The 18,396-nt window shown below is 39.9% G+C and overlaps 1 protein-coding gene and 1 non-coding gene across 6 annotated transcripts in view; both read right to left on the bottom strand.

The window, feature by feature from the left end:
- The window catches only part of STAG1 (STAG1 cohesin complex component), a 362,716-nt gene that overhangs the window by 167,609 nt on the left and 176,711 nt on the right, over positions 1-18,396 (bottom strand). The window lies entirely within an intron of this gene.
- LOC133752822 (U6 spliceosomal RNA) lies at positions 1,378-1,479 on the bottom strand. The gene has a single exon (XR_009864979.1). It is a non-coding gene; the product is annotated as a U6 spliceosomal RNA (small nuclear RNA).

Genomic DNA, 18,396 nt, shown 5'->3' with positions numbered 1-18,396 from the left:
GAGTAGGAGAATGGTGCCAAACTCTCTTAATGAGAGAACAATCTCCTAAGAGGTCCACTGCAAGGCAGAGCTTATATACCTAGCAGAGGTAGAAGGCTGGTTGCCCAATGCTTAAATATTTGAATTTTCATAGAAACTAATAATGATATGTAGGAAATAAAAACGGCAACAAACAGTTCCTCAGGGATGTTTGGAAACTCAGTCTGTTAACAAATTCTAGATATCCAAAGAGATAAAACATTACCTAAAAGTAAACCCAAGCAAGCTGCTATATGGACTAGCTGATGGGCAGTGCTGACTTATTTTGGGTGAAACATTCCCTGGCTTTTGGTTATCTAGTATCAACAGACTTATCCAAAGATTTTAACAAATTTACTTTTATTTGTCTTTCTTGTAAAAATATAAAAATATGAAGAGCAAACTAGAAATATATTTTTCCTCGAAAAGATATTAATATAATAAAATGAGGGATTTGTGACAATGATCTTAATGTGGGGAAAGAAGGGTAAACTGCAATATACATGCTATAATTCAGTGAAGCAATATCTATAAACATATATCAAAGGGAACAACAGCTACACAATTTTTATACTCTTAATTTATTAACTTCTACAAATGAGAGAAAATGTATTTTTCTTTCTGAGCCAGGGTTATTCACTTAGCACAATGATCTCCAGATCCATCCATTCTGTTGTCAATGGCAGGATTTTATTCTACCATGCTGTATATAACATGTTTTTGATCCAAGCATCAGCTGATGACCATCTAGTTTGATTCCATATCCTTGCTATAGTGAACTGGGCTGCTACAAACATGGGAGTGCCGGTACCTCTTTCACAAGCCAATTTCAGTTCCTTTGGATATATTTCCAGGATAGCTGGATCATGTGGTAGATCCATTTTGAGTGTTCTAAGTCATCCATACTGTTTTCCATAATGGTTCTATCATTTTGCATTCCTACCAAAAGTTTATTAGGGTAGCTTTTCTCTACAATCTTGTTGCCATGTTATTTTCTTCTTTTATTTTTAGGTATTAGTCATTTCAACCAGAGTGAAATGATACTTCATTGTGGCTTTATTTCTGTTTCCCTAATGGCTAGTAATCCTGAGCATTCTGTCATGTGTCTGGCCAATTGTATTTTTCTCTTTGAAAAATATCTATTCATATGCTTTCCCTATCTCCTACCTGGATTGCTACTGCTTGCTTTGTTGCACAGAAGTTGCTTAGCTTAATTATTTGTCTATTTTTGTTTTTATTGCCTGTACTTTGGGGTCTTACCCATGCCAATGTATTGCTGTGTTTCCCCTATATTTTTCTCCAGTAGTTTGAAAGATCCATGTCTTAAGTTTAGACTTCTGATCCCACTTTGAGTTTTGCAAAAATATGTATTGCATCACAAATTTGCATGTCATTTTTGCACATGGGCTATATTAATCTTCTGTACTATACCAATTTTATATATTTAACAGTACACTCTTATCTGTGGTTTTACTTTCTGTAATTTCAGTTACCTGAGGTCTATGGTGATCAATATTAAGGGAAAACTCAAGAAAAAAGAACTATTAAGTTTTAGATGGTCATTCTGACTTGTGTGATGAAATCCCATGGTATTCCACTGCACCCTGTACAGGATATGAGTCATTCTTTTGTCCAGCATATCCATGATATGTAAGTTACTCACCCAATGGTCATTAAGGGGCAGGCACAGCAGACAGATCACACTCACATAATTTTTTATTACCATAAGTTCTTAAAACTGTTCTACTTTGGTATTTGTTACTGTTGTTAATTTATTACTGAGTCGAATTATTTATAAAGTTTATAAAGTAAACTTTAGTGTAGGTATTTGTAGGAGAAGAAACAGTACAGATGGACCCCAATTTAGAAACTTCACAATGCTGTGACTTGGGATTTTCCAATTTTAACATAATATGGAAACATGCATTCAGTAAAAATTTTATTTTAAATTTATAATTTTGACCTTTTCCTATACTAGCAACACATGCTAAGATACGCTCTCAAGATCTTGTGCAATGGCAGTTAACAGCATCTCTCACACAGCCTTATTACCATGGAAGTAAACAGCCATAGTGTATTGTGATCCTAAGTTATGCTGTTCAATAGGTTTGGTGTATTCAAACATTAAAATTTTTAACACTTTATTTTCGTGGGGGGGGGGACGACGAGAGAACAAATGAATGAATGAATCTGAAGGGAATAAACATGCCAGCTGGTTCACTCCCCAAAGCCCACAAAAGCTGAAGCAACCCAGAAGGAAGCCTGGAGGTTTCCAACATGGATGGCAGGGATCCAACTACTTGAGCCAACATCTATTGCTTCTCAGGGTGTGCATTAGCAAGAAGCTGGAATCACGAACAGAAATGCGACCTAAACCCAAGTACGCTGATATGGCATGAGTTTGTTCCATCTAGATTATTAAACACTAGGGCCAGACACTTGCCCCTAAATATGTTTTGATTTATGATCTTTTCAACTTATAATAGATTTTATCAGGATGTAACCCCATCACAAGTTTAACGCACATCTGTGTGTGCGTGCATATGTGTATAAATTTTAGTACTAGATGCTTTAAGGCATCCATGGGGAGTCAAAACATATTCCTTACCAATAAGGGCCTACTGGACCTTTATTGTTTCAAACACTTGTTTGGAGAGCAGAAACTGTTCGATTCATCTATTTACCTACTCATCCATCCAGTAATACATTATTGGACAAATACGCTCTTTGTACTATACTAGGTTCGTGGCATCCAAAAATTGAACAAAACAAGGATGTTATCTTTCAAAGAACTTCCACTTTAATTAAGGAGATGCAAACATACACAGACAGCCCAGGGAACAAAATTAAAATAATAATGATCCTTATAAGAATACACAGTCCTAGAAAGGAGTATTAATCTCTACAGATGCAACAGGGCAACAAGAATAACTGCACTCTAGGCAACAGAATTAGCAAAGGGTTATAAATAAAGGCACTGATGGTATTGCAGAGCTGCATGAAGTTTGGTAAACTAAAACTACTCAGCCATAAGATGAAATCCTATCTTTCCAAGAAAATGGATACAACTGGGAACCATTATACTTAGTGAAATACGCCAAGCCCAAAAGACAACTACTATATTTTCCCTAATCTGTGGTAACTAATAGAGTATGTAAGAGGTAATGCAGAGGAGTGAAATTGACATTTTGAGATCTGATTACTAGTTGACAGTTGTGGAAACATGATTTATTTTCTTCAAACTATCTCTTGAACTCAGGGTTAATCTTATGAGTATGAAGTAAACTGAAAATGGACCTTTGTAAAAATTAAGAGTGGGAACAGGAGAAGGAGAGGGAAGTAGGGTAGGTGTGTGGGCGGTAAGGAGTGTAGAGTGGAAAATATCATTATGCTCCTAAACAGCACATATGAAATAGATGAAATTTGTGTACCTTAAATAAAATTTAAAGAGAAGTGACTATCATTTCAAATCAAAATATTTAATATCCTATTATTAAACTTTTGGCCACATTAACTTAAGCATTCAAACTAAATAAAAAATTTCAGGAACAGATAATAAATAGACACTAAAGCCATTAATAAATAGTAATTTTTCATTGACTCCAATTCTTCTCAAGTGATTCAAAACAACTAAAGAAAGGGAATTCTAGCTGGCACCGTGGCTTAATAGGCTAATCCTCCGCCTTGCAGTGCTGGCACACCGGGTTCTAGTCCCGGTTGGGACATTGGATTCTATCCTGGTTGCCCCTCTTCTAGGCCAGCTCTCTGTTGTGGCCCGGGAAGGCAGTGGAGGATGGCCCAAGTCCTTGGGCCCTGCACCCGCATGGGAGACCAGGAGAAGCACCTGGCTCCTGGCTTCGGATCAGCGCGATGCGCCGGCCACAGTGGCCATTGGAGGGTGAACCAACGGCAAAGCAAGACCTTTCTCTCTGTCTCTCTCTCTCTCACACTGTCCACTCTGCCTGTCCAAAAAAAAAAAAAAAAAAAAGGAATTCTGCCAAATTCTTTGTATGAAGCCAGCATCACCTTAAGTTCTAAACTTGAAAAAGATGCAGCAGAGAAAGACCAGTTTCCCTGATGAACATAGACGCAAAAATCCTCAATAAAATTCTAGCCAATAGAATCCAACAACACATCAGAAAGATCATCCACCCAGACCGAGTGGGATTTATCCCTGGTATGCAAGGATGGTTCAATGTTTGCAAATCTATCAATGTGATACACCACATAAACAAAATACAGAAGAAAAACCATATGACTATCTCAATAGATGTAGAGAAAGCATTGGATAAAATACAACACCCTTTCATGATGAAAACGCTAAGCAAACTGGGTATAGAAGGAACATTCCTCAACAAAATCAAGGCAATTTATGAAAAACCCATGGCCAGCATCATATTAAATGGGGAAAAGTTGGAAGCAATTCCACTGAGATCCGGTACCAGACAGGGATGCCCACACTCACCATTGCTATTCAATACAATACTGGAAGTTTTAAACAGTTATAAGGCAAGAAAAAGAAATCAAAGAGATACAAATTGAAAAGGAAGAAGTCAAACTAGCCTTGGTGCTAGCTGCAAGGCAGGGATAGGATGGCCAGACTTGCGGTATGAAGTGGCCCCAGATCTGGGTACATGGGTGCCGTGGATCCGGCCTCCCAGTTTTGGGTCTACTGGAGGGCGATCCACAGGGAGCTGCACTTCCACCGTCATCTCTAGCTAGCCCCCTACCCCCACTGGAGTGTGAAGGCAGTAGACAAACATGCTCAAAGCAAGCTGAGATCAGTGCGGGAAGAAGAGCCTAGTGCAGTAGTCGACCACGTGGAGTGAGGCTAGAACCACCCCACCCAGGGGGTGAATAGCAGCAAGCTCACCCAAAAGACAAGTGAGATTTTTTTCTTTTTGTTTTCTTGTGCTTTGCTGATCGCTTTCATAAAGGAAGGCATGGATTGTTTTTTTTTTTCACGGTTTCTAGCTTTAAAGACTTTGGTGTTGTTGCTAGTGCAATGTAATGAGAGATAAAACAGATTTACACACACAAAAAAAAAACTCCTAAGGATTCTAGATTGGTTGTAGTGTGTTTCAAAGACAAGTTATGTGCTTTTCTAAGGTTAAGTTTTAACTAGTATCAGCAGCTAAAAAAGTTCTAAAACATTTCTCCTTGTCCCTGGGCCTTATAATGCAAGCTTTCAATAGCTGATTTCAAGTTGGAGAACTGGTCTGGTTGCTCAGAAACATGCTAGCGTCAGGGAGGAGGAACTTCTAACATGGAGGACGCTATACTTCCTGCCCTGGAGGATGGGAATTCCGCCCCAAGATGCCGGCCCCCCAGGCCCAACACATGCTACATGCCTGATTAATAGAGCAATGTATATTAAATCATGTTTTTAATTTAATTTATTATTTTTGTCTTTGGAGTGGATCCCACTTATTTATTTTCACCTCTGGAGTGGCATTAAATTATATTTTTATTTTTTTTATTTCCATCTTCAGAGCAGATACCCCTCATTCCAGTTTGTTGTTTTTACCTCTGGAGCTGGATTAAATAATATTTTTATTATTTTAATCTTTTATTTTCGTCTTCAGAGCAAATATATCCCTTATTTCTTTGTTATTTTAGCCTCCGGAGCGGGATTCTATCAGTCTGGAATGGCGTTTCGCAGGCTGGGTAGTTTATGTTTCCTTGGTAATGATATATATACATTAAGCTCTATAATAGGTATAGTAGCCTTGGGATGTTAGATTAGATATAAATGGGCCAAAACTTAGCCCTATCTCCCCAGGTTACAAAGTAACTTACTATGGGTAGTTCTACATCTGCTCCTTTGGAAACTCCCTGAAAGATCTACACTTATTAAGTGGGAAACCCTTCAACTAAATGGGATTAAGGAATTATAGCTAATACAATGTATCCATGTAAAATGCTTAAGAATAATTAAGCTCGTGAAGAGCTATATCTGTTTTTATTTTCTCAGGTCCTACAGAGAGACTGTGAAGCTGTATAGCTCTGCATGCATTCCTACAAACTTACTTCTAAGGATACAGTTTAAAACTTGCAATGGGATTGCAAATCCTCTTGGGCTAGATGGTAATGGTAACATCTTAAATATTAAAGTGATCATATAGGTGGGATTAAGTGTTAAAGTGATCATGTCAAGAGTATTAAGAGTTTACTCCTACTAGGGTCAGCGCCGCGGCTCACTCGGCTAATCCTCTACCTGTGGCACCGGCACCCTGGGTTGAAGCAGCAGATGGAAGACCTCTCTCTGCCTTTCCTTTTCTCTCTAGGTAACTCTGCCTTTCAAATAAACAATTAAATCTTTTTTTAATTAAAAAAAAATGTATGTTCCTGGGAGGCAAGCACTGGGATGCCAGTATCCCATATGAGAGCTCCTGTTGAAGACCTAGCTGCTCTATTTCCCTTCCAGGATAATGTGCCTAGGAAAGCAGAGGAGGATGGCCCAAGTACATGGGTCCTTGCTCCTGGCTTCAGACTGGGGCAGCCTTGGAGGTTGTGGCCATTTGGGGAACAAGCCAGCAGACAGAATATCTCTTCATCTGTCATTCTGTTTTTCAAATAAATAAACACAAAAAAATCCCAACAAATAAACAAAACCAGCACTTCATAATAAAAGGACAAGTCACCGTTAGGAAAAAAAGCATGGGTTTCTTAAAAAAAAATTATTTATTTGGGAGCTGGATGGTCTGGGTCAAATTCATGTCTTCCATTTACTACTTACAGATTTCAGGAAAATTTCTTTACTATCTATTTCTACTTATTTTATCTAAAAGTAGAAAAAAATAAATTGTTGCCAACTTTTTTTTTTTTAAAGAAATTTATTTATTTGAGAGGTAGAGTTACAGACAGAGAGAGTGAGAGACAGAGAGAAAAGTCTTCCATCCACTGGTTCACTCCGCAAATCGCCCCAAAGGCTGGACCTGGGCTGATCTGAAGCCATTAGCCAGAAGCTTCTTCCAGGTTTCCTATGCGGGGGCCTAAGCACTTGGGCCATCTTGCACTTCTTTCCGAGGCCATCAGCAAAGAGTAGGATTGGAATAGGTGCGGCCAGGACACGAACTAGAGCTCCATATGGGATGCCGGTGCTTCAGGCAGAGCCACAGCACCAGCCCAAACAACATTCTAAAAAAAGATTTGTTATCATTAACAGAGAGAGAGGGACACACATTTACACACACACAGAAGAGACAGAGAGAAAGAGAGTATCTTCAATCTACTGGTTCACTCTGAAAAAGGCTGCATCAGCCACGACTGATTCAAGTCCTGGCTGCTCTGCTTCTGATCCAGTTTCCTGCTGATGCACCCAGGAGGGCAGTGGTTTTTTTCCTTGCCACCCACATCAGATTCCTGGATGGCATTTTGGACTCATGGTCTGCTCTGGTCCAGCCTTGGCTGTTGTGGCCATTAAGGAAGTGAATGAGCATAAGGAAGATGGGATCCCTCTCTCTCTGTTACTCTTCAAAAAAAAGATAAATAATAAAATACCTTAGTATGTAATAAAAAATGAATAGTAAGAAATATAGCAGCACTGATATGTCTTATTATATTACTATAAAAGGCAGGGGTCAGTGTTGTTGCACAATGAGTTAAAGCCCCAGCCTGCAGTGCTGGCATATGAGTGCTAGTTTGAGTGCTGACTGCTCCACTTCTGATGCATCTCCCTGCTGATGTGCCTGGGAAAGCACTGGAGGATGATCCAAGTCTTTGGGCCCTTGCACCCATGTAGAAGACTGGGAAGAAGACCTCTTTCTCTAGCTCCCTCTCTCTCTCAGGAATCCTGTCTTTTTTTTTTTTTTAAAAAACAGGCAGAGTTAGAGATAGAGAAAGAGAGAAAGGTCTTCCTTTTCTGTTGGTTCACCCCCCAAATGGCCGCTACAGCCGGTGCGCCGTACCAATCCGAAGCCAGGAGCCAGGTGCTTTCTCCTAGTCTCCCATGCAGGTGCAGGGCCCAAGCACTTGGGCCATCCACCACTGCCTTCCCAGGCCACAGCAGACAGCTGGATTGGAAGAAGAACAATCGGGACAGAATCTGGCGCCCCAACTGGGACTAGAACCCGGGGTACCGGCGCCACAGGAGGAGAATTAGCCTAGTGAGCCACGGCGCCGGCCAGAGGCCTGTCTTTTAAACAAATAAAATAAATTTTAAAAGTAATTAAAGGCAAAGGGGCAGGTAATTTAACATGGCAGGTGAAGCCACTGGTTGGGATGCCTGTATCCCACTCAAATGGAAGTCCTGGCTACTCTGCTTTCTATATAGCTTTCTGTTAACCCTCTAGTGGTAGTGGATGACATTCCAAGTGTTTAGTCTACTACCTGCAATGTGAGAGATCAGGATGGAATTCTATTCTCCTGGATTCAGAATGGCCCAGCCCTGGCTATTGCAACATTTGAGGAGACAAAGAGCAGATAAAGACCTCTGTTTATCTCTGTCACGCTGCTTACAATAAACATAGAAAAAAGGATGATGATCCAATGAATTCTGGTAACAGACATCAATAAGATTAAAATCACATTAAGATGACTGTTAAAAATATGGATTTAGATCCAACCAATATTAGAACATAGTCTAAAGAAATGCTAAGACGAGATATTATTGGCCTATCACAGGTTTAAACCAACATAATTTAAAGTATTATTCACCTTCCATATCTGCCATTTAAAGACTACTTTTATGTGAATAATCTGTTAGTAAAGTGATATGTACATTTAATTCTACAGATAAACAAACATGCTGCAAACTATACTTTAGTACAATAAACAAGAAATATACGGTCTTTTTCATCAATTAAATAATTTTTAAGGAATACAAGTTTCTTAAGCACAACTTTACGAATAGTTATTCTTCTCAATATACCTGCTCTCCCATGCACACTGACACCCCTTTTCCTGCTCCCTCTTCCCTTGCCAGTCGCATTTTCATTAATATTCATCTTCAATTAACTTTGTACACAAAAGAGCAATTCTGTACTAAGATTTCAACAATATGCGCACGTGCACACAGACACATACCACAAAAATGTCTGAGTATTAGTTTTATAGTTAACTCTCATAATATAATTCATTCAGGTCTTGCATGGGGATTTAGTGCACAGTTATTCTTGTTGAAATTTAACAATTAACACTCTTATGTATGACGTGAGTGACTACAGAAGGCTCTTTATTTATTTATTTTTTATTTTTGACAGGCAGAGTTAGACAGTGAGAGAGACAGAGAGAAAGGTCTTCCTTCCGTTGGTTCACTCTTCAAATGGCCATTACGGCCGGCGTGATGCACCTATCCGAAGCCAGGAGCCAGGTGCTTCCTCCTGGTCTCCCATGCGGGTGCAGGGCCCAAGCACTTGGGCCATCCTCCACTGCCTTCCCGGGCCACAGCAGAGAGCTGGACTAGAAGAGGAGCATCTGGGACTAGAACCCGGGGTGCTGGGACCCTAGGCAGAGGATTAGCCTAGTGAGCTGTGGCGCCGGCCTACCCAAGGATCTTGACATGAGCTGCCTAGGCTAAGGAAGCCTTTTGAAACCACAAACTTTGCCAGTATTAGGCAGGGCCATATGCAAAGTGGAAGTTCTCTCCTCCCTACAAAGAAAGCACATCGTTCTTTGATGGCCACTTTCTTCTGGGGTCTCACTCCCAGAGATCCTTCATGTAGAAAATTTTTTGCCACAGTATCTTGGCTTTCCATGCCTGAAACACTCTCACGGGCTTTTCAGCCAGATCAAGAAGCTTTAAAGACTGATTCTGAGTCCAGAGTGTTACTTAAAGCAATTATCATTATACAGTCTGCAGTGTGGACTGCTTTCCATATTGGAAGATTCTCTCTTTTTTAATTCTATTATTATTACCAATCAATTGACCCTCTTTATATGATCATTTTAATATTTAATCCTATCTATATGTTCACCTTAAAACTTATCATCATCACATTAACACTTAAGATGGCATTTTTTTAACAGCCAGCTTACTGGGATTTGTGGTCCCATGACAAATTCTTAAACTGTACCCTTAAAAGTAAGTCTGTAGGAATGTATGTAGAACTATACTCCTTTATAGTTACCAAATTCCTCTTTTCTCTTTTATTCCCAATCTTTTTTTTTTTTTTTCTTTTCTTTGCCTTATGGCTCAGGCTAAAGAGTGGACATCCTTGTCTAGTATTGGTAATCAGTGGGAATGCTTCCAACTCTTCCCCATTTAATAGGAAGCTGGCCATGGCTTTGTCATAAGTTGCCTTGATTGTGTTGAGGAATATTCCTTCTATACTCAATTTGCTTAGAGTTTTCATCATGAAAGAGTTTTCTTTACAAAGATGCTTTCTCTACATCTATTGATAATCATATGATTTTTATTCTTGTTTATTAATGCAATGCATCACACTGATTGATTTGCAAACAGTGAACCTTCCTTGCATACTAGGCATGTATCAGACTTAGTCTAGGTGAATGATCTTTCTGATGTGTTGTTGGATTCAATTGGCTAGAATTTCCTTGAGGATTTTTGTTTCTATGTTCATCAAGGAAATTAGTCTGAAATTTACTTTCTCTGTTTTATCTTGTTCAGGTTTAGGAAATAAGGTGATGGTACCTTCACAGAAAGAATTTGGGATTCCCTCTCTTTCAATTGTTTGAATAGCCTGAGAAGAAACAGAGTCTTTTTTTTTTTTTTTTTTTTGACAGGCAGAGTGTACAGTGAGAGAGAGACAGAGAGAAAGGTCTTCCTTTTGCAATTGGTTCACCCTCCAATGGCCGCCATGGTTGGTGCACTGCGGCCGGCGCACCGCGCTGATCCGATGGCAGGAGCCAGGTGCTTACCCTGGTCTCCCATGAGGTGCAGGGCCCAAGCACTTGGGCCATCCTCCACTGCACTCCCTGGCCACAGCAGAGAGCTGGCCTGGAAGAGGGGCAACCGGGACAGGATCGGTGCCCCGACCGGGACTAGAACCCGGTGTGCTGGCGCCGCAAGGCGGAGGATTAGCCTAGTGAGCCGCGGTGCTGGCTGAAAAAGAGTCTTTAAATGACTAATAGAATACAGCAGGAAAGCCACCCAGTCCTGGGCTTTTCCTTGTTGGGAGTGCGTTGATTACTGATTCAATTTCCATGCTGGTTATTCGTCTGTTTAGGTTGTCTGTGTCTTCGTGACTCAAATAGGTAGGTTGCATGTTTCCAGGAATCTGTCCATTTATTCTGGGTTTCCCGTTTTGATGCCACACAGCTCTTTGTAGTAATCACTGATGATTCTTTTTATTTCTGTGGTGTCTGCTGTTACATGTCCTTTTTCATATCTAATTCTATTAATTTCAGTCATCTCTCTCCCTTTTTTGGTTTGTTGAGACAATGGTGTGTCAATTTTATTTATATTTTTCAAAACACAGCCCTCCCTTTAGCTGATCTTTTTTTTTCTGGATTACATTTTGCTGATTTCTTCTCTAATTTTAATTACTTCCTTTTTCCTATAAGCTTTGTGTGGTTTGCTGTTGTTTTTCTAGATCCTTGAGATACACCAATAGCTCATATATTTGATGCATTTCCAATTTCTTGATGTAGGCACCAATTGCTATAAACTTTTCTCTTAACACTGCTTTTGCTGTATGTATTCCGTAAGTTTGGATAGGTTGTATTGTTATCTTCATTTGTTTCCAGAAATTTTTTGATTTCTTCTATGACCCACTGTTCATTCAGGAGGATGCTGTTCAGTCTTCAGTCTCTGTATTCTGGAGTTTCCTGAGTTGCTGATTCCCAGCTTCACTGCATTGTGGCCTAAGAAGATGAATGCTATGATTTTGATATTTTATTTTTATTTGCTGAAACATGCTTTACGGCCTAGTATGTGGTCAATCCTAGAGAAAGTTCCATGTACTGGTGAGAAGAATGTGTATTTTACAACTGTAAGGTGAAAAGTTCTGTATATATCTGTTAGGTTAATTTGTTCTACATTGCCAATTAACTCTCCTGTTTCCTTGCTAAGTTTCTGTCTGGTTGATCTGTCCATTGCTGCAAGTGGGGTTCTGAAGTCTCCCATTACTACTGTATTGGAGTCAATGTCTCCCTTTATATCTATTAACATTTCCTTTTTTTTATTTTAAAGATTTGAAAGAGTTATACAGAGGAGAGAGGTGGGGGGGGGCAGGACGAGAGAGGTGGGGAAGGAGAGAGGAAAGGAGGGGAGGGGAGGGGAGGGGTCTTCCATCCACTGGTTCACTCCCCAATTGGCTGCCATGGTCGGAGCTGCACTGATCCAAAGCCAGGAGCCAGGAGCTTACTCCATGGCACGGAATATCATTCTCAGTCTGCGCGCACCTTTTCTAGTGAGATGTATTGCTTATAGGCAGCAAACAGATGGATTTTGTTTTTTAATCCATTCATCCAGTCTATATCTTTTAACTGGAGAGTTAAGGCCATTTACATTCACAGTGACTACTGATAAGTTGAGTTTGCCCTACCATTTTTCGAAAAATACTTTGACTTTCCTTTGAACTTTTATTGGGAGATTTTCTTTCTTTATCTTCTTTCATAGTGAGGACCATGTATCTGTGTTTCTGTGTGCAGCATAACCTTAAGCATCTTTTGTAGGGCTGGATGGGTGGTGAGAAATTCTTTCCATTTCTGTTTGTCATGGAAGGTCTTTAATTTCACCTTCATTCATAAATGAGAGATTTGCAGTTTATAGTATTCTGGGTTGACATTTTTTTTTCTTAAGACTTATACTATATCTCATCATTCTCTCCTAGTCTGTAGGGTTTACGATGAGAAGTCTGCTGTGAGTCTAAGTGAAAATCCTCTGAAAGTAATCTGGCATTTCTCTCTTGACCATTTTAGTTCTTTTATGTTTTACTGTGGTGAGTTTAATTAAATGTGTCATGGGGAAGACCTTTTCTGGTCATATCTATTAGGAGTTCTATGTGTTTCCTGTATTTGGATATCTCTTTCTCCAAATTGGGGGAGTTTTCTTGTTACTATTCCACTAAAAAGGCCTTATAACCATTTCTCTGTTTCCATGCCTGCAAGAACTCCTAATACCCATATGTTGTGTCATTTGATATTATCCTGTAGATTCCCAAAAGTGTTTTTTAGTTTCCTTATTTCCTCTTCTTGTTTTTGGTTTGACTACATAATTTCCTGTCTTCTAAGTCCAACATTCTTTCTTCTGCTTCACCAATTCTGTTGTTAAGACTTTCTACTGCATTTTTTATTTGTTCAATTGAATTCTTCATTTCATTTTGATTTCTCTTTAAGATCTCAATTTCATGTGAGACATTTTCTTTCATGTCACATACAGACTTCAGTATTTCATGCATTTGCTTTTGATTACATCCATATAATCCTACGATCAATTTTTAAAATTCCATTTCTGGAATTTCTTTAATTAAATCATCTTTACAATCTAGTATTGAAGTGTTGTGTTCTTGTGGGGACAACATGTTGCTTCCTTATTCTTGTTTCTTCAATTGGTGTGTGTTACTCAGCATTTGTGGAGATACTCAGGTATTTAACTGTGGCAGCTTTGATCTTTGTACTATGTGGAGTGACATACCCAGGTTTGTCATGGTAAATCCATCCACCCCCCCAATCAGAAAGAAGTTTAGTCTTCTTAGCTGAGCTCCTCTCCTTGAAGGAGACCAGTGTCAGAGTGCTAGCCCCAGTTGGTATAATATTCGTCCACTTTATCTCAAGAACCACACAAAGGATCTGTGCAATCCTCAGTGTAAGCTCAGATTCCCCACAATGTCCCTCACCAGGTAAACAGGAAGCACTGAGCATGCAGACTCTCCCAAAGTGACTGCCCGAAGTCCCAGCCACACCAAGAGTCCTCCCACATAGCCTCAGTATTTTTTCACAGTCCTGGCACACAAAACTCTGACAATCACAAGCACCCAGCCCCCCCGTTAGTTCTCTCCACCATTCTTGAGTCTCCTCTCAGCTGGTTGCCAGGCATGGACAGGAGGTGTAGAGGCTGTTAGGTATGTCCAAAATGGCCCTTGCTCTATCAGCATGTTACAGGACGTCATTTTAAGGCAATCAGGGAGAGAGAAATGTGTGCCCCCCTCCCTTTTTTCCTCCTCTAGTGTGTACACTATCCCCAACAGGGTTCCAAGCTCGGTTCCCTCTAGTTTCTTCCTGCAGTTTTAACACCAGTGGCTTGGGCTGCTGCAGTCGGTCTTACTTCACTCTCCAACACTGGTATGTAGGCTCTTGGTTGCAGGAGTCCTGAGTTATGAGTGTCCATACTCTCCACAAAGGTCCACTGTGTCCTTCTAATTTGCAAAGAGTTTCCTCTACTGTATTCTCCCTTCCCTCAGACTGCACTCTCTCCACATTTTTTTTAAACTATCATCTCCCAGATTAGAGCAGCATGTGCCCTTCCTATTCGGCCATCTTGGAAATTCTCCATATAGGAGAATTGGTAATCTTTTGATTACCAAGGTGGAATGAAAAAAAAAAAATCTTCACCTATTTTATTTAAAGACAATTTAGAAAACAGATTTAGTTCAAAACTAAAAAGGTCTAAAATAATCATCAGGGAGTTACATCTTAAGCACCCTTCCCGTACGATAAGAGCACTAAAAAACCCTTTCAAAAGAAGCATGGTGAAGAAGAGGACCAAATAAACTAATGTATGGAATTAGCCTTATCATAGGTTCCCACCTTTAAGATATTAGGCAGGAAAACATTTTATCCTAGTATGTACAACTGAAAAACTTTACAGGCCATAATTCGGAACTTGAAATAATTTGAACTTTAACAGATCTGTAGTACTTCCTATATGGATTCTCAATTTTTATCCTGTTTACTTTTAGACTTCTTAAAATTTGGGGTGCTGACATTGTGTAGTGGGTAAAGCTGCCACTTTTTTTTTTCCTTTTGGACAGGCAGAGTGGATAGTGAGACAGAGAGAAAGGTCTTCCTTTTTGCCATTGGTTCACCCTCCAATGGCTGCTGTGGATGGCCCACTGTGCTGATCCGAAGCCAGGAGCCAGGTGCTTCTCCTGGTCTCCCATGTGGGTGCAGGGCCCAAGGACTTGGGCCATCCTCCACTGCGTTCCCAGGCCATAGCAGAGAGCTGGCCTGGAAGAGGGGCAACTGGGATAGAATCTGGCGCCCCAACCGGGACTAGAACCCGGTGTGCCGGCGACGCAAGGCGGAGGATTAGCCTGTTAAGCCACGGCGCCGGCCAAAGCTGCGACTTTTGACACTGCCATCCCATATAGGTACCAGTTTGAATCCTGGCTGCTCCACTTCTGATCCAGCTCCCTGCTAATGCACCTGGGAAAGCAATGCAAGATGGCAAACATTTTTGGGAGCCAGCACCTATGTGGAATACTGGAAGAACTCCTGGCATCGTCGGGCCCAACCCTAACCATTGCAGCCATTTGGGGAGTGAACCAGCAGATGGAAGACTGATCTTTCTCCATCCCACAGAGGTAACTGTGCCTTTCAATAAATAAAAAATAACCCTTTAAAAATTTTAATTCTGTGAATTATAAATGCTTAACTGGATAAACAGATGAAATAAGTAAATTCAGAGAAGCACAAATATTTAGAAACAAGAAGGAGCAAATTGTAATTGCAGTACTAAAACATCACAAAATCTCACAGAAAGAATTGAAGCCATTAAATGAATACATCTTAAATTTCCTATATTATAAAAGTTTCCCTACATACAACTCAAACTTAAATATTTGAGAATTAAACCAATTGATCTCAGGGAAACACATTAGAAGTTTATATATAGATATGTGCTTCTAATAATATGGGGAAGAAATAATACTATATTTTGCTGTATTTTCTAGTGGTTGCCTCTAACAACAAATATGATCTGATTCAGCTACAGATTATGAAGAAACATACAGTGCTCTGGGACTTATTCATTAGAATTTCTAAATTAGGTTAAAATTATAGTTATAAAACATTGCTGGCTTTGTGCAGGTTTGCAGGTCTCCAAAAAGTATTATCTGTTAACAAACACAATCTGTCCTACGTCTCTTTTCAAAGATAGGAGCTACAGGGGCCGGCACCATGACTCACTTGGTTAATCCTTTGCCTGCAGCGCCAACATCCCATATGGGCACCAGGTTCTAGTCCAGGTTGCTCCTCTTCCAGTCTAGCTCTCTGCTGTAACCTGGAAGGCAGTGGAGGATGGCCCAAGTGCTTGGGACTCTACGCCCACATGGGAGATCAGGAGGAAGCACCTGGCTCCTGGCTTCAGATCGGTATAGTTCTGGCCGTAGCAGCCATTTTGGGGGTGAACCAACGGAAGGAAGATCTCTCTCTCTCTCTCTTTCTCACTGTCTAACTGTCAAATCATAAGAAACGAAACAACAATAACAACAACAAAAATATAGGAGATAATGTCTACTTCTCAGGGAATTATATACTTTTAGAGCACTTTATCAAAATTCTACACACTTATAATCTAAGTGGTCTTACTTTTACACTACACTATTATGACACATTAATTTTCAATAAAAAATTAATGATTATTCATTGAGAACCAGACATTGTTCTTGCCATCAGATCTTTTAAAATATCATCCCAAAATACTGGTTCCTCCTCACAACAAGGGACAAAATGATTTATACAGTTTATTGAAGAAAAAATCTTAATAAAACATGGAATATTTAGTAATAATCCATTATTTAAACTCAGTTTCTTAGGTACATACAAAACAGCAAAAGATTAGAAGGTTCACAAGAATTTTTTGAAGGGACATCATGTACTTCTTTTATACAAATTTCTCATTTCCCAATAGTTACTTCGACTATTATTACAACACTAATGATTATTGGCGTTGTGCATTTTTCATAGTATATTCATTTCCTTCTTTTCTCACATGTTGGGCATTTCAGTAACTTAACCCCTGACTTTCTTCTCTTTATTTCCCTTAAACCATTATTTCCCAAACGCTGGTGTACAACAGAATACCTGGTGAGCTTTTAAGAAACCCTAAGCCCACCAGCATTGTGGTGCAGCAGGTTAACCTGCTGCCTGTGACAGCAGCATTCCATATAAACAGCTATTTGAGGGCCAGCTGCTCTATTCTGATCCAGCTCCTTGCTAATGCACCTGGGAAGGCAGGAGAACATGGCCTTAGTATTTGGATCCCTGCCACCTATGTCAAAAACGTGGATGGAGCTCTGGGCTCCTGGCTCAGCCCTGGCTGTTGCATCCATTTGGGGAAGGTCTCTCTCTGAATCTACCTCTCTCTTTCTCTATAACTCTGCTTTCAAATAGAATAAATAAATATTTAAAACAAACAACAACAGAAAAATCTAAGTGCAGCTTGTACAACTCACAATTAAATCAGAATGTCTAGGCGATATGAAAGACAGAACCAGGTACCGTTAATTTTTTTGAGGATTAGCAGGTAATGCTAATGTACAGCAAAGCTTCCAAATTATTACCAAAACACAATAATATTTACATTGAGTATTAGTGGCCTAAAGATTCAAATGTACACTATGTTTTAAATTGTAATCCAAAATCACAAGCCTTGCATTTACACCTTAGTCTGGCCTTGTTTTATCTTTCATTTACTACAAACTCTTGAAGTAAGATTATTTCTTAGTAAAAAATACTCCTGGGGAAGGTTCCATGGTGTAGAAGGTTAAGCATCCGCCTGCAGTGCAGGCATCCCACATGGGTGCCAGTTCAAATCCCAGCTGCCCAACTTCTCATTCAGCTCTCTGCTAATCTGCCTGAGAAAGCAGCAGAAAATGGCCAAAGTACTTGGGACCCTGCAACCACATGGGAGATCCAGAAGATACCGGCTACTGGAACAAGCCTGGCCCAGCCCTGGCCACTATAGCCATTTGCGGAGTGAACTGGCAGATGGAAGATCTCTTTCTCTCTCTCTTTTCTTCTCTCTCTGCATCTCTGCTTTTCAAATAAATAAATTAATCTTTCCACAAAAATGCTTCAGAATCCAATAATTTTTAAATTTCAGAAATATAGTATGTTTGCCTTATCATACCCCAAAAGAAACTGGGATAAACTCCTAATAAGAAAATTACTAGTTCACCAGCAACACATATAGATACTCATACTGACAAAAGAAAGATTTAAACTGAATATAATCTCATGTTTCCTTTTAAAGTTTTTGTTCATTTAGCGAAATGTTTTCGAAAGACAGACATAAATCTTTCACCTGCTGATTCACTCCCCAAATGTCCACAGTAGCCAGGGCTACGCCAACCTAAACTCAGGAGCTGTGAATTCCATTTGGGTCTCTCGTGTGGTTGGCAGAGATCCAAGTACTTGAGTCATTACCTGTTTCCTCCCAGGTTGAACATTAGGAAGAAACTGGAAATGGAAGCAGAGACATGACTCAAAAACAGGGACTCTGGTACAGGTTAAGGGAATCCTAATGACATC

Source organism: Lepus europaeus, chromosome 2, assembly GCF_033115175.1.
Source record: "Lepus europaeus isolate LE1 chromosome 2, mLepTim1.pri, whole genome shotgun sequence".
NCBI lineage: Eukaryota > Metazoa > Chordata > Mammalia > Lagomorpha > Leporidae > Lepus > Lepus europaeus.
The sequence above is the reverse complement of the archived record's forward strand: the minus strand, read 5'-3'. Positions and strand labels throughout refer to the sequence as shown.